At 42.5% G+C, this 25440-nt stretch overlaps 1 protein-coding gene across 1 annotated transcript in view; it reads right to left on the reverse strand.

Annotated features, from left to right (window-relative positions):
- PTGFRN (prostaglandin F2 receptor inhibitor) overlaps positions 1 to 25440 on the reverse strand; it is a 105272-nt gene that overhangs the window by 60711 nt on the left and 19121 nt on the right. The gene's annotated exons all lie outside the window — the stretch shown is intronic.

Genomic DNA, 25440 nt, shown 5'->3' on the forward strand with positions numbered 1-25440 from the left:
TTAAAATATGAAGACTCTACCGAGTATTAATTTTCTATTTTCTGGCTCATTTCCTTCTCTCTCTCTACCCTTCAACCTGATCTAAATTCAGAATGAGGATAGAGAAGCACAAAGAGAGTGAGCATAGTGTCTGGCAGGATGGTGGGTGTTGTTAGGAATGCAGTGGCTTGTTGCTGAGGAAGAGCCAAAAGTTCCCTGGCACTCCCTTCCCCAGGGGCACACAAGTCACAGGGTGCTTAGGGACTAAAAAACCTGTGAATTCTGCCCTTTAAGAAGTCTTGGGGCAGGAAAACTGGATGAATGGAAATGGGGAACACAAGGGCGAGAAGGGGAGAGTGTTGACACATCACGGGGTTGGCAACCACTGTCACAAAACAATCTGTGTATTGTTTAATGAGAAACTAATCTGCTCTGTAAACTTTCACCTAAAGCATAATTAAAAAAAAAAAAAAAAGAAGCCTTCATTGCAATGAACTTCAACATAATTTTGTAGTGCATTTACTAGCCGTGTTTAGCATTTTAATTCAAATCAAATGAGCTCTTTCATGATGTTCTATGAACGGAAACAATACGATACACAGGAAAACGTGAAACCAAGGAGACCGAAGTTTAAATCTGAGCGCTATATCTTAGCTTTGGCTTCTTTATTTATAGAATGGGGCAGGAAGGATTCAATGTGTTAATTCAATGAAATGCCTCGCTGAGCATCTGCTGTGTAGTAAGGGCTCAATAAAACGGTAACTTCCATTATTTATTTTCAATTTTGTGTTTTTACCATGGTTGTTTTCCACTGGTTTAAGTCATGTTTTTCAAACTCTGGGTGGCCACCCATCAGTGGGTTGTGAAATAAATTTATAGGTTTTTACCCGTTTTTTTTTTTTTTAAATGAAATTAAACCGAATAGAAAATACCACAGTACATTGGACTTAATAAGGGGCAAATACTGTTTCATTATTTGGATTGAATATTGCAAGGTAAACAAAACTATGTGTATACCAGATTATGATGAAAAACTTATGATCTTAATTTGGGTCAGTGTCCAAAAAAAGTTGAGGAACACTTTTTCCCCACCCATTATCATTTACTTTGAAAAGGAAAAAAAGCAGCAGCTATATTAGAGAAATAGTGATGGGACAATGTCGGTTCTGAGCCTTCACTCCCAGCCCAGCTGGGGTCAGCTCCAGAGCTGATCTCCAGTTCCGGGAAAAGCCTCCAAACCCTAAATCACTCTCCTTAAGATAAAGTGGCTGGTGTTGGTCACTCAGAAGAACTAAGTCACATTTCTTCTTAGAATAGTAGAGCCAACTCCAAATACTGCTGAGTAGCGATGCACCATGCTGCTACCTAGTTTCTAAGGCAGCTCAGCGCTTACAGAATGGTGTTCATGACCTCAAACCCACCACTTCCAGCAAACACGAAGCAGACTAACAGCTGCTACCCAGCTTCCTTTCCTTCCCGGTAACTGGCCTCACATGTCGCTGACCCTTCACACCCCACCCCCACCCCCCGCCAAGTGGGGGGTGCCCCAAGTCCTAGGGTGGGCATCAGGACCCAAACGAGGCAATCTTTTTTATTGAAGCTTCTAGGGAGGACACTCTCTCCCTTTGGAATCAGGGTACTCTAAAGACGATTTACTCTGAAGCTGCATGTGGACAGCCCTCCGCACCATGTATGGAAGCCATCAGCTGTGGAAGAGATGACGTGGTCATCACCTGGACCAGAGACATGGAAAGAACATGGGCTGACGGCATCATCTGAGCACCTGGATCCAGCCACACCTTGTAAATCATTCCGCGCATGCGCGCTAGAGAGACACGCCTGTTACTCTGGGCGTGTTTCTTGCAATGACACTCACCCCCCCCGCCCCCCAAGTTTCTTATTAAGCTACTTTCTGTCACTGACAGCTCAAAGGGCATCGACGTAATACCTAACCACTAAGCAGTGATCAATTTTTCTGAAGCCATTATCACCACAGTTTGAAAAGGAAATAGGTGGGGTTTTTTTTGTTTTTTTACATTTAATTTTAGAGACAACCAGATTAATTCTGAATCTCCCAGTGGGGTTTTTCACCCTGGTGGAGACTCTTAGGAGGCTAAAACCTCGTGTTAACCTCTTTGTGTCTGAGTTTCCTCACCTATGAAATGCAGGCAATAGTCACCGGGCTCCCCTTAGGGCTGTGGTAAGGATCAAAGGAGCTAATAGAAGTGTAGTGTTCAAGGCAGTGCCCAGCATGTGTTAAGGGTCTGCTGTTATCTACTATGCAAGCCGCCTCTAGAATAAATCTGATCCATACTCACTCACCTTGCTTCCTCGGCAAGGTTTTCAAAGAATTTTCCTCATATGTAAATCTTTTGAATTCCTGTCCCTTGTCGAGAAGTTGGCCAGGGTTGACAACCTGCCCCATGAGGTCTCTGGGCATTAGACTGTCCCAGCTGTAAGGTCTCCTACATTTGTTCTTAGTAACTAGAGCAATCCAGCTCCCTATCCTGTTTCTCCAATCCTTCTTACACATGGCTGCCAAAATGATATTTTTAACACAGAAATCATGTCACTGCATTGATCAAAAATCTTTAATGGCTCCTGATCACATACCAGATAAAATCTATCCTCCAGAGAGCATTCTTCACCACCCCCACTGTTATTACCCTGGTCCAAGCTCCATTCCCTCACACAGATTATTCCAAAGCTTCCTAACTGGTCTCCTGGCTTCCACTCTTGTCCCCTATACTAAACACACCAGTGATCTTTTAAAACCTTAGGTTTCTCCGCTCAAAACTGTCCTATCACTCCCATCGCACTCAGATTAAAAGCCAAAATACTTACAGTGGGCTCCCAGGCCTCCCAGGGTCAGAGGCCCCTTAATTCCTCAGACCTCATCTCCTGCTCCTCTTTCACTGGGTTCCTCCACTTTACTCCGGCCATGCTCTTCTCCCAGATATTTCCTTGAAAAAGCCAGACCCACTCCAACCTCTGGGCCTTTGCACATGTTCTCAGTCCAGAATACTGACCCCGCTGGCTCCTTTGCCAGCCTCAGATCTTTATTCCAGCGTCACTTTCTCAGTGAGGCCTCTCTCCCCACCCTAAAATTACAAACCCGACATCCTCACCCCTGCCAAATTTTATGATTTATCATTAATAGGCTTATGTGTGTGTGCTTATAGACTTTGAATATTATTTATTATCTGTCTTTTCTCACTAGAATGCAAGTTCCATCTGAGAAGTGATTTTTGTCCATGTGTTCCCTGCTGAACGCCAGTGTCTAGAATGGGATCTGGAACACGGTACCAGGGAAGCTGGTTGCTGTGGAGTCAGTTCTGACTCATGGCGACCCCATGTGTGTCAGAGTACAACTGGGCTCCATAGGGTTTTCAATGGCTAGTTTTCCAGAAGTAGATCAGCAAGCCTTTCTTCCAAGGCATCTTTCGATGGACTCCAACCTCCAGCCTTTCAGTTTTGCAGTTTAGCACGTTAACTGCTTACACCACCCAGGGACTCCCTTGTATATAGTAGTTGTTCAATAAGTATTGGCTGAATGAATGAATCAATGACATACAAGATCATTCATGATCTGGCCTATGGCTACCAGTTCAGCTTCATCTCCTGCCATTCTTCCATCCTACCCCTAATATTTATACTCCAACAAAACAATTCTTAGTTTCTGGGAAATGTCACGCTTCCTTGTGCTCCACTGCTATGTGCTCTGCTACGTGCTTCCTTCCCCTGGAATGCCTTCCCAGCAATCTCCTCATCCTCTTCCAAGGGGCAGCTCCAACACCACCTCCTCAGGGAAGCCTCCCCATCTCCCCTAGGATCACTTAGGCACTCCTTTCTCCATGTTCCAACTCAACCTGCAAAAGTACCTTCCATATCAGCTATGTTATAGTGCCACTGGGAAAAGTAAAGCAGATATGAACAGATGCTTGAAAGATCAAATTTTAATCTGAAAAGATATAAACCCAAGCACTGTCTTGCATGCAGAACTGGGATGTCCCCTCATCCTTGCAAATCAAGATTTAAAAATTTTGGTAACAGAACTGCAACTTGCCACCAGCAATCTGGTATTTAGTGCAGATTTCCTTTAATATTGTTAAATAACAGCTAATGATACTTAAAAATAAATGTAACTTGTAAAAATTAAAACATATGGCTCTTTTCAAATCAAAAAGAGTATCTACATAGCCACACATTGCCAATTTTTGTCAAAACCTCTCATTCCAACAGTTGATAACTGAGGGAAAAAGAGCAAATTTTCCTCTGGTTTTCCAAATTCTACCAGCATTTCAAATTAGCATCCCAAACACTTCTGAGGCTGAACTGTATAAGTTTATATCTCCATAAAAAAAAGTCTTTACTAAGTTACAATTTAAAGTTATGGCTTCATTTGTTTTCAAGTGTCAATATAAGAAATCTTCATATGAAAAACAATTTTATTAGCCTTGAAAGTACTATTAAGGACACTACTGTGTTGTTCAATGACACAAGAATCCATGATAAAATTTCTTAAAATCTAGTATCAGGAGGGGAAAAAAAATGCCTGTTGATGGAGATTGTGTCATCTTTCCCCAAAAAACAAGAACTATATGCATAGTTATCTCTTACATGTCAAACCACAGGCCAAGAGTACCTGAACACTCAAGACAATGTAAGGGCACTTGAGCATCACCTTTGTATGCTGTATTAAGGCTTCTATGCCAAACCATTCGTAATTCCAATTACTATTTGGCCCAACAACATGTTGCAATGTCTGATAGATCAAACACTCTTAGGTAAGTCTCAGAGCCCTCAACCTTTGCTTTCCGACTCAAATTTTTAAAAAATTTGCAAAAGCCTACAAAGAAAAGAAAATCTAGTCAACTGTTATTAACTCCACTTCTCTTTTCTCTTATTCTAATGTCCAAGTCTCTTTTCCCCAAAACATATAAAATTCATGTTTGAGCCATGCCTTTGAGGAAGTTCAGTACTCCATATGACGGCCAACTGTGGCAACCATCCATAGTTTAAGCTTCTAGTAACTACCTCCTCCCTCTATGTCTACGCCTCTCTCTGCCTTCCCTACTACCTTTGTCCTGTTGATCTTTTACCCTTACTTTAATGTTTTATTGCATGTGTACACGTATTTCATTGTAAATTGCCTCAAATAATATTTTTTTGGAAGGGGAGATGAGTAGGATATAAAGTTCTAAAGACCAATAATTGAGATTTCCACTCCCAGGAGATTTTTGCTTTCTGTTATGATAGAGTAGCTTGTATCAGATCAACTTTTCCTCTGAGAACAACTACAAAGGATGGACAAAATTTTTTAAAAAAACAGCTAATTGAAGACATCGGTGAGGAATTAAGGTAGCCAGACTCTAGGGGCCAAGATCACAGAAATACACTGAGAGATGTTCACAGCTTTTTATCTTGAGAACATTGAACAGTGAACATTGTTCACTGCTTTTTATCTTGAGACATTTGCCAGTTTTTAAGAAGTACAGACCAAGTAGAAATTAGTAGCTCAGAGCTTCCAGAAGCTTATAAGGCCAAGACAACAACAAGAGAAGTTTAGAGCCACCAGGAAAGCCAGGGTTTGAGGAACCAAGATCCCAGAAAAAAAGGGAAACAGCAGAGAAGTGAGCTTGGCGTTCTGCATTGCTTTTCTTCTCAAGGTAACTGCCTTTATGATGGTGTGTGGGTGTGTGACTGAGAAGCTAACCAGAAAGTAAACACTAGAGGCTAAAAGGTTAAGAAAATTTTCGATCATCTCACAGTATTGGGGAAACAGAAATTGGACTTCCGAATCCAAGAAGGAAAATGGACGGTAGTAAACATTCAAGATTTCAAGTTACAATCCTGGAAGGGCTATACCTTTGGAGTGAGGACAAAACTGAAAAAAAAAAAAGTAGTCCTCATCAAGACTGAAATCCAGTCCAAAACAACTCAATTCCTCATTGGATTAAGGTGATTTTCTCCTATTCTATTGGCCTGCTATTAAAAAAAAAAGTAAATCTTGGGAAGAAGAAATCATCACACAGAGCCTCTACAAATTTTCAGTATTCAAATATTACCAGACATTGCAGATGGCAGGACTCAAAGGACTGAAAACCAAAGAGAAAACACAGACAATAGAAATAGATCTACAGGGATCAAGGCACATTGCATTCAAAAGAGCAACAATACAACTGAAGACTGACTTTTAACAGAAACAATGCTCATCAGAAGACAATGAAATGACATCTTTAAAGTGCTGAAAGAAAACAACTGCCAACCTAGAATTCTATACACAGAAAAAATAATCTTAAAAAGGAAGGTAAATCGTCTCAGGAAACATCTGTTTCAATTGGCAGAACACATTTATAAAGAAAATGTTCTACATTCTACTTTGGTGAGTAGTATCTGGGGTCTTAAAGCTTGTGAGCAGCCATCTAAGATACTCCGCTGGTATTACCCCACCTAGAGCAAGTGAGATTGAAGGAAACCAAAGACACAAGAGAAAGATTAGTCCGAAGGACTAATGGACCCCAAGTACCACAGCCTCCATCAGACTGAGTCTCGCACAACTAGATGGTGCCCAGCTACCACCAACAACTCTTCTCACAGGGATCACAATAGAAGGTCCCCGACAAGGCTGGAGAAAAATGTAGAATAAAATTCTAACTAAAAAAAAAAAATTTTAAAAGACCAGACTTACTGGTCTGACAGAGACTGGAGAAACCCCAAGAGTATAGCTCCTGGACACCATTTTAGTTCAGTGATGAAGTCACTCCTGAGATTCACCCTTCAGCCAAAGATTAGACAGACCCATAAAACAAAACTAAACCAAATGGACACACCAGCCCAGGGACAAGGATGAGAAGGCAGGGGGGACAAGACAGCTGGTAATGGGGAACTTAAGTATGAGAAGGGGAGAGTGTTGACATGTCATGGGGTTGGCAACCAATGTCACAAAATACTATGTATATTAATTATTTAATGAGAAGCTAGTTTGCTGTAAACCTTCATCTAAAGTACAATTTTTTTTTAAGGAAGGTAAAATAAATCCACTTTCAAGCAACCTCAGCAAAGGAAACAGAATTCATTGCAGAAAAAAGAAGTCCTAAAAGTAATGATTCAGATAAAAGGAAAATGATCTCAGAGGGAATCATGGAAATGTACGAAGGCAAAAAGAACAAAAGAAAGGGTAAATGTGGGTAAATCTAATTGGATATTGGCTATATAATACAATATTAGTATTGCCTTCTGGAGTTTAAAATATATGTTGTTGTTAGGTGCCATTGAGTCGGTTCCGACTCATAGCAACCCTATGCACAACAGAACGAAACATTGCCCGGTCCTGCACCATCCTTACAATCGTTGCTATGCTTCAGCTCATTGTTGCAGCCACTGTGTCAATCTACCTCGTTGAGGGTCTTCCTCTTTTCTGCTGACCCTGTACTCTGCAAAGCATGATGTCCTTCTCCAGGGACTGATCCCTCCTGACAACATGTCCAAAGTATGTAAGACGCAGTATCGCCATCCTTACTTCTAAGGAGCATTCTGGTTGTACTTCTAAGACAGATTTGTTCGTTCTTTTGGTAGTCCATGGTATATTCAATATTCTTCGCCAACACCACAATTCAAAGGCGTCAACTCTTCTTCGGTCTTCCTTATTCATTGTCCAGCTTTCACATGCATATGATGCGATTGAAAATACCATGGCTTGGGTCAGGCGCATCTTAGCCTTCAGGGTGACATCTTTGCTCTTCAACACTTTGAAGAGATCCTTTGCAGCAGATTTGCCTGATGCAATGCGTCTTTTGATTTCTTCACTGCTGCTTCCATGGCTGTTGATTGTGGATCCAAGTTAAATGAAATCCTTGATGACTTCAATCTTTTCTCCGTTTATCATGATGCTGCTCATTGGTCCAGTTGTGAGGATTTTTGTTTTCTTTATGTTGAGGTGTAATCCATACTGAAAGCTGTGGTCTTTGATCTTCATTAGTAAGTGCTTCAAGTCCTCTTCACTTTCAGCAAGCAAGGTTGTGTCATCTGCATAACGCAGGTTGTTAATGAGTCTTCCTCCAATCCTGATGCCCCGTTCTTCATATACTCCAGCTTCTCCAATTATTTGTTCAGCATACAGATTAAATAGGTATGGTGAAAGAATACAACCCTGACACAACACCTTTCCTGACTTTAAACCAATCAATGTCCCCTTGTTTTGTCTGAACAACTGCCTCTTGATCTATGTAAAGGTTCCTCATGAGCACAATTAAGCGTTCTGGAATTCCCATTCTTCTCAGTGTTATCCATAGTTTGTTATGATCCACACAGTCAAATGCCTTTGCATAATCAATAAAACACAGGTAAACATCCTTCTGGTATTCTCTGCTTTCAGCCAGGATCCATCTGACATCAGCAATGATATCCCTGGTTCCATGTCCTCTTCTGAAACCGGCCTGAATTTCTGGCAGTTTACTGTCGATATACTGCTGCAGCCATTTTTGAATGATCTTCTGCAAAATTTTGCTTGTGTGTGATATTAATGATATTGTTCTATAATTTCCACATTCGGTTGGATCACCTTTCTTGGGAATAGGCATCAATATGGATCTCTTCCAGTCAGTTGGCCAGGAAGCTGTCTTCCATATTTCTTGGCATAGACCAGTGAGCACCTCCAGCGCTGCATCTGTTTGTTGAAACATCTCAATTGATATTCCATCAATTCCTGGAACCTTGTTTTTCGCCAATGCCTTCAGAGCAGCTTGGACTTCTTCCTTCAGTACCATCGGTTCCTGATCACATGCCACCTCTTGGAATGTTTGGATATCGACTAATTCTTTTTGGTATAATGACTCTGTGTATTCCTTCCATCTTCTTTTGATGCTTCCTGCATCATTTAATATTTTTCCCCATGGAATCCTTCACTATTGCTACTCAAGGCTTGAATTTTTTCTTCAGTTCTTTCAGCTTGAGAAACGCCGAGCATGTTCTTCCTTTTTGGTTTTCCATCTCCAGCTCTTTGGACATGTCATTATAATACTTTATTTTGTCTTCTCGAGAGGCCCTTTGAAATTTTCTGTTCAGTTCTTTTACTTCATGAATTCTTCCTTTTGCTTTAGCTGCTCAACGCTCAAGAGCAAGTTTCAGAGTCTACTCTGACATCCACGGTGGTCTTTTCTTTCTTTCCTGACTTTTCAATGACCTCTTGCTTTCTTCATGGATGAGGTCCTTGATGTCATTCCACAACTCATCTGGTCTTCGGTCACCAGTGTTCAATGCGTCAAATCTATTCTTGAGATGGTCTCTAAATTCAGGTGGGATATACTCAATGTCATATTTTGGCTCTCGTGGACTTGCTCTGATTTTCTTCAGTTTCAGCTTGAACTTGCATATGAGCAATTGGTCTATTCCACAGTTGGCCCCTGGCCTTGTTCTGACTGATGATATTGAGCTTTTCTATCGTCTCTTTCCACAGATGTAGTCAATTTGATTTCTGTGTGTTCCATCTGGTGAGGTCCATGTGTATAGTCGCCGTTTATGTTGGTGAAAGAAGGTATTTGCAATGAAGAAGTTGTTGGTCTTGAAAAATTCTATCATTCGATCTCCGGCATTGTTTCTATCACCAAGGCCATATTTTCCAACTACTGGTCCTTCTTCTTTGTTTCCAACTTTTGCATTCCAATCGCCAGTAATTATCAATGCGTCTTGATTGCATGTTTGATCAATTTCAGACTGCAGCAGCTGATAAAAATCTTCTATTTCTTCATCTTTGGCCCTAGTGGTTGGTGCTTAAATTTGAATAATAGTTGTATTAACTGGTCTTCCTTGTAGGCGTATGGATATTATTCTATCACTGACAGCATTGTACTTCAGGATAGATCTTGAAAACTTCTTTTTGACGATGAGTGCAATACCATTCCTCTTCGAGCTGTCATTCCCAGCATAGTAGACTATATGATTGTCTGATTCAAAATGGCCAATACCAGTCCATTTCAGCTCACTAATGCCTAGGATATCGATGTTTACGCATTCCATTTCATTTTTGATGATTTGTAGTTTTCCTAGATTCATACTTAGTACATCCAGGTTCCGATTATTAATGGATGTTTGCAGCTGTTTCTTCTCATTTTGAGTCGTGCCACATCAGGAAATAAAGGTCCCGGAAGCTTTACTCCATCCACGTCATTAAGGTTGACTCCACTTTGAGGAGGCAGCTCTTCCCCAGTCATCTTTTGAGTGCCTTCCAACCTGGGGGATTCATCTTCCAGCACTATATGAGACAATGTTCCGCTGCTATTCATAAGGTTTTCACTGGCTAATGCTTTTCAGATGTAAACTGCCAGGTCCTTTTTCCTAGTCTGTCTTAGTCTGGAAGCTCAGCTGAAACCTGTCCTCTATGGGTGACCCTGCTGGTACCTGAATACCGGTGGCATAGCTTCCAGCATCACAGCAACACACAAGCGCCCACAGTACGACAAACTGACAGACACGTGGGTTAAAATATATAAAGAATTAAAATGTATGATATCAACAGCACAAAAGGTGAGGGTGGGGTGGTATAGATGCAACTTAAATTATCCTGGAAGTGGTAAAAGTACCAGTTTTACCTTACAAGGCTTTATAGCTGTTCTTGCTGTTAGTCGAGTCAATTCCGACTCATGGCAACCCCAGGTGTTACAAAGTAGAACTACTCCATAGGGTTTTCTTGGCTGTGATCTTAACGGAAGCAGATCACCAGGCCTTTTCTTCTGTGGTACTGCTGTGTGGGTTCAAACCACAAACCTTTAGATTAGCAGTCGAGCACAAATTCCACCTGTAGGGACCTTCTAGTTTATAAAAACCGAAAACCAAACACGCTGCTGTCGAGTCAATTCTGACTCGTAGTTTATAGCAGACACTAATAAGTCAAGGATACTTGTTCTAATCTTAGATTAACCACAAAAATGAAAGAACGTATAACTAAGAAACAAATGGTAGGGTGGAATAATAAAAAAATACTTGATTAATCAAAGAATCCATAATTTCAACTAAAACTATATAAGCAATTTTCAGATATTTATTTTGCAATGTAGTCACTTTGATTTATTATCAGATCTTCAAATTCCTCTCAACAAGACTTGGATACAGTAAGAGGAAGAATAATAACAATGTGTGTCTACTATATGCCAGGCAATGAGCCAAGTACTATTCATAACATATTATTTAGTCCACAAAATAGAACCATAAGGTAGGTATTACTACCCCTATCATGTTGTCCGAGAAGCTGAACTATATGAAGAAGAATGTGGCATCAGGCTTGGAGGAAGACTCATTAACAACCTGCATTATGCAGATGACACAAACTTGGTTGCTGAAAGTGAAGAGGACTTGAAGCACTTACTGTGAAAATCGAAGACTACAGCCTTCAAACACCTCAACGTAAAGAAAACAAAAATCCTCACAACTTGACCAATAAGCAACATCATGATAAATGGAGAAAAAATTGAAGTTGTCAAGGATTTCATTTTACTTGGATCCACAATCCACGCCCATGAAAGCAGCAGCCAAAAATCAAACCACGTATTGCACTGGGGAAATCTGCTGCAGCAGAGCTTTTTGAAGTGTTAAAAAAGATGTCACCTTGAGGACTAAGGAGCACCTGAGCCAAGCCATGGTATTTTTAATTGCCGCATATGTATGGGACAGCTGGATAATGAATAAGGAAGACTGAAGAATTGATGCATTTGAATTACGGTGTTGGCAAAGAATACTGAACATAGATGGACTGCCAGAAGAACTGTTGGTTCAAAATCTGCCTTGGAAGAAGTACAGCCAGAATGCTCCTTCAAAACAAGGATGGCGAGACTTCCTCTCGTGTACTTTGGGCATGTTATCAGAAGAGACCAGTCCCTAGAGAAAGACATCATGCTTGTTAAGGTAGAGGGTCAGCGAAAAAGAAGAAGACCCTCAACAAGGCAGACTGACACAGTGGCTTCAACAGTGGGCTCAAGCATAACGATTGTGAGGGTGGCACAGGACTGGGCAGAGTTCCGTTCTGTTGTACACAGGGTTGTTATGAGTCAGAAGTGACTCGACAGCTCTTTTTGTGCCATCAAGTGAATTCCGACTCACAGAGATCTTATATGATAGAGTAGAACTGCCCCAGAGGGTTTCCAAGGCTGTAATCTTTACAGGACCAGACTCCCATGAAGCCACTGGTCAGTTTGAACCTCCCACCTTTTGGTTAGCACCTGAGCGCTTAACTATTGCATCCCAGGACTCCTACCCCTATCATAGATATGAAAAATCTAAGTCACAGATAAGTTAAATAACCTGCTGAAGGTCCTAATAGCTATTAAATGAGGAACTCAAACCCAGGTTTATCTGGCCTGCACACTGCACTGTCAAGCCAAAGACGGGCTGGGTTGGTTTGTCTTCAAATGTTTTGTCGATATTCCCACCTCCTGTTGATTTCTTCTTTGCTCTGAGTAGGAAGACGAAACACCTTGAAATCTCCTACAAAATATTCCAAATCCTGCCAGGGCAACATGAACCAGATAGACAGCAAAGTAACACAGACAACAGTCACTAAGAAAATAAATACTATATATTCTCAACATGAATTGGGAATGAGGGAAATAGAGAAACAGGATTGTTAGAAATGATTTCCAGTTTCTCCAAATTTTTTTCTCCTGATATACCACCTTCATGATTTTAAGTGATACCACCTCTAACATCACACACTTATACCCCAAAAGGGTGAGGAGAGCGTTATTCCAAAGTCATACACAGAGGAGTTTTAGAAGACCTCTACCCCAATGTCTCAGTAGTACAGATAATTAACAACTAAGGGTTAATTATTTCCAGGTTCCCATTTCCCCCACCTTCAGAGTACTTGAAGTAATTAAATGCCTTCAACTTTATTCTTTCTCGTGGAATGGGTGGACTAGTAGGCAAGGAAAGTCAGGCAAGTTTTTCAAAATAAACAACTACTCATGCAAAGTTTACTACAGTAAGTGCCATTGGCAACCATGAGAAATCATCTAGAGAAATCAGCCAATGAAGACTAAACTTTATGTATCTACCCTCTTCCACCCCCTCATGATATCCATGGGAAACAGATTTTATTTCTCAGGTTATCATCACCATTATTCAAAATCAAGACCTGCAGAGTACAGTGTATCTGGAAAGGATTTCTGCAACTGTTTCTATTATTGCTCAAATTTTATCATATCACTGAGCTCCCTAGAAGCAAACAACCTGACTTTCCAATCTGAACCATTTGTAAGATGGGTATCTGCAGTTATTGAATCTGGTGGTACAGGTAGAATTGAAATACTGAAACTAAAGAGCTGCTGGTATTTTGGTTTGCCTTGTAAACCGATGACCAAATCCCCCTTCTCGATTCCCCACAAGGCCTTTAAGAGAGGCTGGAGGCCTATGGATTTCCACATGGAGCTCCCAGTCTACATGGGAGCTTGCTCTACAGTGAATGAAACCAACACAAAGGAGGTCAAACTTGTAAACCCTTATAGAATCTTTACTGGAGTACCTGACTCAACAAATGAAAAGCATTTGTCTCCTCAAGTCTGTCACTGAGAGATCTGGCAGGAAGGGATCATGCTAGCTTTCATCTAGTCAGTACCTTAGTGACAAAAAAGCAGCGATATACACATTAAACAAGTCAGAGCCAGCAGAGACTGTGTATGACGTCGCATGTGGCAGTACTTCAAAATCCCATCTGAAAGCAAATAAGATTCTATCAGAGGAGCTCTTATAATTTTTTTTTAAAGTTCAGCTAAGATCTCACTGAGGAGCCCTGGTGGCACAGTGGTTGAAGTGCTTGGCTGCTAACCAAAAGGTCCATGGTTAGAATCCACTGGCTGCTCCAAGGGAGAAAGATGTAAACATTTACAGCCTTCGAAACCCTTGGGACAGTTCTACTCTGTCCTTTAGGGTCACTATGAGTCAGAATCAACTTGATGGCAGTGGGTTTAGTTTGGTTTTAAGGCCTCACTGAGATACACTAGACAAATATAAGATAATATCACTCATTCAACAAACAAGTATTGAGCAAGAAGCCCCTGAGCTAGGTGATATGTGAGGCAGAAAGCTAAAACAGCCTCTGGATCATCTTTGAAGGCATGTATGATGCCTGTAATATAAGGAAGGATATAGGAACCAAATAGAGGTACCGACAAGTGCCACGGGGTTCAAAAGAAAGCAAAGGTGTTTCCATCCAAAGGGATTAGTGAAAAGCTTCATGCCCTGTCAACATCTGAATTGGGCCTTTGAAAGACAGTGGGGTGGGGAGCTGGACAGGAGACTCTGAGGTCAAAGGTAATTAGAGATGAAGGGAGGAGCATAAGCAAAGCCATGGAAGGGGATATGTGGGGACACATGTGGGGTGTGGTGAAGAGGAGGATGATCAAAGCAGTGTATCAAGAGTAAGCTGGAGTGGAGACATAAGAGACCCAGAGATCAATCGGGGGCCCTCTAAAAGATGATGGGGAGAGATAATCAGAATCAAAACAAGGGTAACGTCAGGAATGGAAAGGCGGCGGCTCTGAGAGCTGAGCTAGAGGCAGGATCAACTGACAGACCTGTGAGGTGAGAGAAGTCAAAGGGAGGCTAATGGCTGGCAAGGGAACACAGTGGGGAAACAACAGTAAGATTTAGACAAGTTGAAATGTCCACCAGGTGGTTGGAACAGAAGTGCCCAAAAGATATCTGAGCACCAAATCACTGTGGAGTCACATACATGGAGAAATGCAGGCGAAAAGGAGATATAAGTTAAAGGCGTAGGCTGAGATCACCAAGGGATAGAGTATAGAGAAGAGGGGTAGGAACAAAACCATAGGGAACTCCTATATTTAAGACACAAGAGAAAAGAAAAGCGTTAGCAAGGAAAACAGAAAAGGAAGAGTAGCCAGTGAGAAAGAGAATCAGAAAAGGTTTATGTCCTACCCAGAGGTCAAGGAATTGTATCCCCCAAAATATGTTTTGGAATCCTAACCCCTATACCTGTGGATGCGAACCCATTTGTGAAGAGGATTTTCTTTGTTATGCTAATGAGGCCACATCACTTGTAGGGCGTATCTTAAACCTAATCACTTCTGAGTTACAAAAAGAGCAGACTAGAGCAGAAGAAAGTACAAACGGAGGAAGGCAGATGTCACGTGAGTATTGCCAAGGAACAGAGGAAAGCCCAGGCTACAGAAACTGAAGAGACAAGGATCTTCCCTCAGAGCTGACAGAGAGATCCTTCCCCCTACAGCTGGTACCCTAAATTCGAACTTCTAGCCTTCTGAACTGTGAGAAAATTAATTCCTCTTCTTTAAAGTCACCCACTTGTGTTTCTGTTACAGCAGCACTAAGAAACGAGGGGTCAGAATATTTTAAGAAGGAGTGAATGGGGAGTAACACCTACCGTTTTACCTATGGGCATACACATCTGCTCTCTCCTGGGCTGTAAGGTCCTTCGAGGCAGGGCCTGTTTCCAAATCAGATCCATGCTCTGCACATTAGAGAACACTCCCATTTATCATCTGTTTCTGATTAGAAAAAATGAATCGATGATGCCAACCATGCAGAAAAGTCAAGGAAATAGGTGCTGAGAAAAGACTACTGAATTGATAACTAGGTAATCGCTGGTAACCTTCACTGTTGTTGTTGATTGATTCCGACTTCGCTGATTCCAACTCAAGGCAACTCCGTGTGTAAAGAGAACGGCTCCATAGGGTTCTCAAGGCTGCTCCTAAAGGAGCAAATTGCCAGGCCTATTTTCTGAGGCACCTTGGGGTGAGTTTGAATTGCCAACCAACCTTTTGGATAGTAGTCAAGTATGATGCATTTATGCCACCCAGGGGCTCCAGCAACCTTTGTAGAAGTACATTTTCAGTCAAGTGATGTAGGATTTGAAGAGAAGGAGCTAAAAGAAATGGAGGAATCAAGCATCTGAGGAAGAGAGGGCACGATCATGGAAAAAACTCCAAAGCAGACAAGAGGAGATGAAGGGAAAAAGTGAAAGGTTTACCCTAGAAAGTCAGCCAGTCAGGCCCTCTGAGCACCTTCTAGGCACTGTTCTAGAGGACAGAGTAAACAAATCCAGAGTCCTGACACGTGCTATCAAGAAAAAAACAGGACAATTTGATAGTGACTAGAGGGTAGGGGCCCTGGTGGTACAGTGGTTAAAGAGCTTGACTGCGAACCAAAAGGTCAGCAATGTGAATCCACCAGCTGCTCCTTGGAAACCCTATGGGGGCAGTTCTAACTCTGTCCTATAGGGTTACTATGAGTTGGAATCAACTCCACGACAATGCGTTTTGAGCTAGGAGGATAGGAGTAGGGCTTCTTTAGCCAGCATGGTCAGAAAAGGCCTGTCTGAGAAAAGTCATGTTTGAGTTCACACCCAAATGAGGAGGCAGTGGGGTGAAGCTCTGGGGCAATACTGCTCCAGGCAGAGAGAAAAACAAATGTAAAGACTCTAAGACAGACAAGCTTAGTGTGTTCAAGGAACAGAAAAAAGGTCAGTGTTGTTGTTGGGTGCCACCAAATCGGTTCCAACTCACAGCAACCCTATATACAACAGAATGAACCACTGCCCGGCCCTACACCATTCTCACAATCGTTGTTACACTTGAGCCCATTGTTGCAGCCACTGTGTCAATTCACCTCGTGGAGCATCTTCTGTTTTTTGCTGATCCTCTTCTTTATCAAGCACGATGTCTTTCTCCAGGAACTGATCCACCCTGATAACATGTCCAAAGTATGTGAGACGTAAGTGTCACCATCCTTGTTTCTGTGGAGCGTTCTGGCTGTACTTCTTCCAAGACAGATTTGTGTGGTTGTATCATTTTTTATCATGATGAATGATGAGGGAGAAGGGAAGGAAATGCATTTAGACAGAGAGGCGGGGGCCTTGGGTTTTGGCTGAAATGAGAAGCACATATAACTAGGGAGCGATGGTACCTGAATGATTTTTAGAAAGACCCTCCTGGCTGCTGTGTGAATGATGGACTACAGTGGAGCCAGCTTGGATTCAAGGACACCAGCACGGAAGTTATAGTAGACCATGCAAAAGATGACAAACCCTTGGTCTCTGGTTGTAGTGGTGGCAACTCTCAGAAGTAGTCAGGTTCAAGATATATCTTGTACATAAAATGAAAAGGTTCCCTGCCATTTTGAATGTGGCAGGTGAGAAAGAGAGGAATGAAGGACGGATGACCTGAGCTTCTGGCTTGGGCATGTCGGGGCATGATGATACCATTTACTGAGATGGGGAAGTAAGTCAATTTGTATCAGGCAAAATTAGAGTTCCCTTCTGGCCTTTTTCAGTTTGAGATGCCTATTAAATACCTGAGTGGAGGTACAGTAGAGTAGGCATTTGGATATATAATCTGGAGCTCAGGAGAGAGGCCCAAGCTAGAGATATTCTCTAAAGAGTTGTCAGCACGCAGATGGTATTTAAAGCCACAGGCTGCATGGGATCACACATGGAGAGAATATACATAGGAGAAATGTCAGAACCCTACGCCTCACTCTTTTCAGTGGCTGGACGGAGAAATAGATGGGTAAAATAGAAAAAAGTTTTTGCGTGAAAAGCTTGAGGACCTCATGAAAGTTGGTCTCCCTTGTTTCAGTAAAGTAGTGGAAAGGGTTTCAGATCCTGAGGATCATCAAAAAGGTTTAGAATAAGCAGTAGGGGGATGTAGGAAACCATCACAGAACGACCATAAATGAGTGCCGAGTGGCGGTAAAGATGCCATGACTTTGTTGGAAGCTCAGGTGGGCAGGTTTTGAGATTTTCTCCACCAAGACTGTAAGACTCAGGCCCAGAGACTGTGTGGTGCAGACTACTCAAATACAATATGGTCCTGTTATGTTGTTGTTAGGTGCCATTAATTCGGTTCTGACTCACAGCAAACCTGTTTACAACACAAAGAGACATGGCCCGGTCCTGTGTCATCCTCACAATCGTTATGCGTGAGTCCACTGTTGCAGCCACTGTGTCAATCTATCTCGTTGAGAGTTTTCCTCTTTTTTGCTGACTGTCTACTTTACCAAGCATGATGTCCTTCTCCAGGGACTGATCCCTCCCGATAACATGTTCAAAATATGCGAGACAAAGTCTTGTCATCCTTGCTTCTAAGGAGCATTCTGGCAGTATGTCTTTAAAGACAGATTTGTACAGTATAAGGACTGGAAAACCAAATGTGGCAGAGGCTACTATGATGTCGACAAACTCACTGCCGAAACGCAGATCACCATGCTCTGCACCGGATTAAGAGCCAAATAAAGTGAGAATGGGCGTCCATGGGTGATGCAAATGGTTAAGTGCTTAACTACTAACCGAAAGGTTGGCAGTTCAAATCCACCCAGAGGTACCTCAGAAGAAAAGCCTGGCGATCTACTTCTGAAGGTCACAGCCACTGAAAGCCCTACGGAGCACAATTCTACTCGGAAACACACGGGGTCGCCATGAGTCAGAATCAACTCAGCAGCAACTGGCTTGGCTTGTTTTTTGTTTTTTTTTATCATGAGAGTGGGTTGGTGAACTGGAAAAAAGGGAAGTTCAAGATCAAGGGGATCCCAATGAGAGCGAACAGTGAGTTCAAAACAGACAAGGGAAGAGGTTATGGTCACAGAAGGAAATATCAGAACTGACAATCGAAGAGGTGAAAGAGGTCTGAGTGATGACAGTGTCCAAGGTGTGGCCTTTAAATTTCACATAGTCTGTTATTTCTCCCAGGGGCTAAGATTATCATAGAAAGCACTCCCTGAATCTCTGCAGGCCCAAGGCTGGCTACAGAAGTACAAGGAAGGGACAATGTGACTAACAGGCTGCAGGCTGAAGAAGGGCAGTCCAGTGATTTAAACATTGTTCTCATTGAACATGTAAATGACAGTTTCTGACTCTAATGTTATCTGTAGACATTTATATCTTGCAATCTTCTTTTGGCTGTCATACGGGGTTAGAAGGAGGGGTAAGTATCTATGTTCCCCAAGTCAAACGAGAACTTGGTGACAGAAAGGAGTCTTTGTGTTTCAAGGGAATTGACAGGCTCTTCGTGGTCAATGCAACTTGACTTTGATTTTGCTGCCATGATAACCATCACCTCCAGCACTCCAGCTAGGAAGGGCAAGGAAGACAGGAGGAGATGTGGTGCCACCGGCAACAAAAGAATAAAATGTCAAGTCACTTCTTAAAGACCTGATCATTGTCTAACTGAACTCCTGCTTACTAATGTTTCATTAGATCGTATAACCAAGGCATCATTTCCAATTCTGTGACTCTGGAGAAATCCTGGGAGGCCAGAGACATGCCAGATCATGAATCCCAGATTCTGAAATTGTGGGGTTTTGTACTGTATCAAAAGGGAGCCCTGGTGGCACAGTGGTTAAGCACTCGGTGGCTAAGAGAAAGGTCAGTGCTTCGAATGTGTCAGCCGTTCGCTGGCAGAAAGATGTGGCAGTCTGTTTCCATAAAGATTTATAGCCTTGGAAACCCTATGTTGTAGTTCTACTCTGTCCTATAGGGTCACTGGAAGGCAGTGGGTGGATATCCTTGGCTAAGCAGGAACTACATTCCCAGAATGCTGTTCCCTGTGTAGTTGCAGGTTAGAATTAGAATAAAAATTCACGTGAGATTTGAAAGGCAGGAGTAAAGCAGCAGCCATCATGTTGTGGAGGTCTTCATGGTTAAAGGTGGCAGGACACAGGGCTGGTGGGGACCAGTTTGTCCTTACTCTTTGTTCCTCTGATTCCTTCCCAACTGCTATCCTTACTGACCAACGTGATGCCAAGACCACCAGATGCTTGGCTGCAAACTCAGGGGTGGTCACTAGGAAGAGGCAACTACTTCTCCAAAGATTCTCACACCACCCTCTCCTCCTTCACAGTTCAACTCTAACTTCCAGACTCTGCAAGCTTCAACTTGTCCACTCCGCCGGTGCTTCAGGAGGGCTGATTCATGATCTTTCCCTGATCTCTAACTCCCCTTCTCAGACCTTCCCTTCCCCAGCTCCTCCCACAACTGCGTGAAGTCTAATTCCTCATTCCATAATATTTATAGTGCTTCTGCTTCCCTGGTGGAACCCTAACTGATACAGTAAACGAAGTATCAAGTAGACAGCTGTGCCCTTAAAGATTCACTAATTGACAAAAACCACCTTACATTTCTAGCACTGCTTTACCATTTGACAGTCATGTTCGTATAATTTAACACTCAACCTTAAGAGGATTAAATAAGGAAACTGAGGTTTCGAGAAGTTATGTGGCTAAACAACAACAAAAAAGATGCAAAACCACTTTGAGACAATCTGTACTGATGAGTGACCAAAATAACTCAATAAGGATGAAATGATTTAAACAGTTCTCTGTCCAAGGACCAGAGGCAGAAAAAGCTGAGGCAAGGTCTATCCACAAGGATTACTTAGAGCATTCTATAAAATTAAACAGCTGCTAGAGGCCCGAGTACTGCCCAGCATCCCACATTACTCAGCCATTTTCGATCCTCTCCCTGCTCATATTGGCCAACACAGTCTGCCAAGTTTTGGGTGAACACCTGGTCTTCCTTTTAGCCTCCTGTTTAAACAGAATGGGGCTTGGGTAAAACTTGGGAAATGGGGGCTTCAAATTGGGTTTAAACTTGCAAAAGACACCTGAGATAAGTTTTGGTGAAATTCTCTCCCACTTCCCACCTTGGGCAGCTTTCTCCCCTTATTTTACTGTTTCTGGGGCCTTGGTAGCACAGTGGTTAAGAGTTCAGGCTGTTAACCAAAGGGCCACCAGCTGGAATCTACCAGCCACTCCTTGAAAACCCTATGGGGCAGTTCTACTCTGTCCTATAGGGTCACTATGAGTTGGAATCGACTCGACAGCAAGGGGTTTGGTTTTTTTAATACCCATTTTCTGCTCTTCCTTTTCCTTGGTCATCCCTCCCTCCCAACAACACCTTGGACATTAACATAGGTTGCCATATGCCATGGTGTAGGTTCGTGTCCAACTTCCCTGATGGGGGCAAAAGCGCACAAGGAATTGAATAAAAAAAGACTCTGAGTCCACACGCCCTTTAAGTATATGATTTTAATTACATCAACCTGACCTTTCATTTCTTCATTCAGCAACTCTTTCTTAAGCACCTACTGTGTGCACACCATCAGGTGAAGGTGATGAGCCAACACTTAGCCAAGTACCCAACAATGAGAATGGAATAGCATGGTAGCTTCATAGAAAAACTGGGAGGAAACGAGTCCTTCAAAGATACAAGAATCTTCGAAAATACCACGTAAATAAAGAAGTGAGGGACTTAGAGCATTTTAGGAAAAGCAGAACAGAAAGAAAAAAAAAAACCCCAGACAAATTGACCTACAATGTTGAGCTTACACTCCTTCAGGTAATACGCAAGGTCATCACAGTCTTACAACTTTCTCTCCAGTCTCAACCTTTTCCCTCTAAAGACCATACAACTCAATCCTCCACTCCAACCACGAAAAAAGATCTCCTCATTCATTAAAGACCACTATACTCTTATAAGTGTTCCAGTGGTGACGCAAATGGGTAAGTGTTCAGCTACTAACCAAAAGGTTGGAGGTTCAAATCCACCCAGAAGAAAGGCTTGGCAATCTACTTCCAAAAAAAAATCTGCCATTGAAAACCCTATGGAGCATAGCTCTACTCTGACATACCTGGGGTTGCCGTGAGTTGGAATGAACTCAGCAACTGTTTTTCTTTTTTTTTTATTCTCTCATAACTGGGTTTATTATTTGATCCATGCTGTTCTCTCTGACTGAGACAAATTCCCTGACCTCCTATTCCGCCAGAGAAAAGCCTCCTTTATCGTCACGTTGTTGTTGTTAGGTGCCATCGAGTCGGTTCTGACTCATAGGGACCCTATGCACAACAGAAGAAACACTGCCTGGTCCTGCACCACCCTCACAATCGATGTTATGCTTAAGCCCGCTGTTGCAGCCACTGTGTCAGTCCATCTCATTGAGGATCTTCCTCTTTTTTGCTGACCCTCTCTCTACTTTACCAAACATGATGTCCTTCTCCAGGGACTGATCCCTCCTGACAACATGTCGCAAGTATGTGAGACATAGTCTCGTCCTTCTTGCTTCTAAGGAGCATCCTGGTTGTACGTATCATCATGGCCCTGGTCAAAGGAGTCTTCTTTCCTGATTCTACCCCAGTCTTAACCCCCAACTCCCAGGCAGAGTTCACAACGTGCGCCTGCTGGGGGGTCCACATCCCCTGCCATGATCACGCCACGCTTTAGTGTTTATCTACCGCCCTTGCTGGACTGTGAGCCCCTGGAAGGCAGACCGCTCCTGCTCCTCACCACACCCCAGCTCTGGACCTTGACTGCTGACTTAATGACTACGGTCACTACTATCTCAACAGGCTTTTGAGAACTGGAACTTTTGAGCCAGAACGGGCTTTCAGATGATCATCTAGGAGCTACTTAATCTCATGTATTTCAGAAACAAGGAGCTATGATGGGGCAATAGTTAAGCATTCGGCTGGTAACTGAAAGGTCGGTGGTTCGAAGCCACCAGCCGCTCTTCAGGAGAAGGATGTGGCAGTCTGCTTCTGTAAAAATTAAACCCTAGAAAATGCTAGGGGGCAGTTATACTCTGTCCTACAGGGTTGCTATGAGTCAGAATTGACTCCATGGCAACCAGTTTTGGTATTTCAGAAACACCCTGTCATCAATGAATTTTCAAAAAAGTCCTTTGCCAGGTTCACCACAGAAAGTGAAGAGTGTATGGTTGAAGCAACCACAATATACAGCATCAGTCAAGAGACCAGTACTCAGCACTTCAGGAAGTGATACCATTTCAATATTCCACACCCCAAATTTTGCCACATTAATTTTATTAATGCTCTTTATGTCAGAGTAGAACTGTGCTCCACAGGGTTTTCAATGGCTGATTTCTCAAAAGTAAATCATCACGCTTGTCTTCTGAGGCGATCTGGGTAGACTTCAACCGCCAACCTTTTGGTTAGCAATCCGGCGCATTTACCGTTTGTGCCACCCAGGGACTCTACTAAAGCCCTTTAGGAAAACATAAACAGGCACAGAGAACATATAGGCAGAGGCACAAACAGGAATAGGGGATCATGTCAGTTGTCTTACTTTTTCAGCAAAAGCACCTCTGCATAAACTAGACCAGAATGCTCTCCTTTGTCTCTAAACTCTCAGCAATTTTTACTTCTAACAATTCTGGGGCACTTCTCCTCTGCTATGTCTCTTCCTGTGTATATGTCCTGCCTCCACATATAGACTGCCAGCCACAGGAGATGAGGGCTGTGTGTACATCTTTATGTGGCCAGGGCTCCAGCATAATGCCTGGCACAAGGTAGATCATAAATAGTAGCTATGAACTAGGCAGAGAGCGAGGTGAGGCATGTGCTCAGGCAACAGCACCACTGCCCCTTCCCTCAGACTGGGTCAAGCTGGCTGCTTGTTGGAACAGTGATGACAAGCAGACAGCCTGTGGTTTGGACTAAACCAGTCACCAGGTGCTCAAACATGCATTAGAACTAAGAAGTCTGCTTCTCTATAATGTGAACAACCAAGACGAATCTAAGGAAGGGAGCAGACACCAGTTTGGGATGGGAGAGGTTGTGACCACCACACAGAGGGAGGAAGGGGTAGAGGGAATTGAGAGACAGTCATGAGAACCAAGAAGTCGTTTGTCTTCCACTCAACTTACCAAGAAAAAAATGAGAAAGTTCACAGGAGGAAGAACGGAGACTTTCTCCTCACTTCTTTTTCATGTACTGACTCCGTTTTCTCTGACCTTACCTAACAAGGATCTGTCTTAGAAATGAAATCACAAGCAGTTCTTTCTGACATACTATGATGGTAACAAAAAAAAAGATAATAATCTCACATACTCTCACGGGTCGGAGGACACAAAAATAATCTCTGCCCTCTGCCCATTCTATGATTTAAGGTCCATAATATACATTTTACATAAGCATTGCATATATTACAGGCAGTCCCTGGGTTACGAACAGCTGACTTAGGGATAACTAGTACTTAAGAACGGATAAAGCCTATTATATTAAAATTCTGAGTTACATACATACAATGGTTTGTAATAACGAACGCAGGTACTACTTTGTGACACTCATGAAAACACTGCATGGTTTGGAAGTGTTTAAGTGTTTATATGCATAGAAAGGTAAAATATAGATACTATATGCCAAGACAAACATTTGACTGCCTAACGCTAAATAAGAACTGTATGCACCTGTTCTGACTTACCTACAAATCTGACTTAAAGACAGACTTAGGAATGGATCTCATTCGTAACCTGGAGACTGCCTGTATATACTGTATATGTATGAAATTTAAGACTATATATATACATACACACACATATGTCTCGTACAATGTACCATACGTATATAGGTTCACAAGTGGTGTTTTCTAAACATGTAAACTAATTTAATCATTCAAAGACTTGAGTTCCTATACAATGGAATAACCAAAAATGGACATGGTTCTGCTTTCATGATGCTTACAGTCTGGGACAAACAGAAATCAAACGATCATCCTAATAAGCTTGTTGTTAGTTGCTGTCAAGCTGGCTCTGACCCATGGCGACCCAATGTAAAACAGAATAAAATGTTACCCAGTCCTGTGCCATCTTCATAACTGTTGGTAGCTCAAGTCCTCTGTTGGTGGCCACTGTGTATTTTGAGTCCTTCCAACCAAGGGGGCTCATCTTTCAGCACTATATTAAACAGCATTCTGCTGGATCAATAAGGTTTTTATTGGCTAATTTTCAGAAGCAGATTGCCACTCATTTCTTCCTAATTCGTCTTAGTCTGGAAGCTTGACTGAAACCCTGTTCACCACGGGTGACCTTGGTATTTGAAATATCAGTGACATATCTTCCAGCATCCTAGCAACATGTGAGCCACCACTGTACGACAAATGGATGGATGGTGGATCCTAATAAGCAGAGCAGTATGAACTGATAGCTGTGCTCTCAGGTAAAAGGATGTGGCTCCATGAGAGCTGACAACGAAGGAATGGACCCAGCACAGCAGCAGCCTGGGTCAGAATACATCCTCATATCCCTGGGGAAGTGAAGCTCGACTTGAGAATGAAAAAATCAAACGTAGAAAAAACTCCGAGGCAGCTGTGATCATTAAGGTTGTGTGTCAACTTTGCTGGTCCATGATTCTCAGTGGTTTGGCTGTTTAGATGTAGTTTGGCAGTCATATGATGATATGATCACTTCCATGACAGGATCTGCTGTGAGTAGCCAATCAGTTGAAAGGTAGTCTCCTTGGGGGTGCTGACTGTATTGAACATAAGCGGACTTTCTGGCAACGTTTGTGGGCTTTTGCTAGCTCTGGATCCTGCAGCTGGCTCCTGTTCATCTGACTTCCGGATCTTGGGACTTGATTTAGCAGCTTACCTGCTGTCTTATCTGACTACCTTGGGATTCATTAGTCTTTGCAGCCTGTGAGCAAGAG

Source organism: Elephas maximus, chromosome 3, assembly GCF_024166365.1.
Source record: "Elephas maximus indicus isolate mEleMax1 chromosome 3, mEleMax1 primary haplotype, whole genome shotgun sequence".
Taxonomy (NCBI): Eukaryota; Metazoa; Chordata; class Mammalia; order Proboscidea; family Elephantidae; genus Elephas; species Elephas maximus.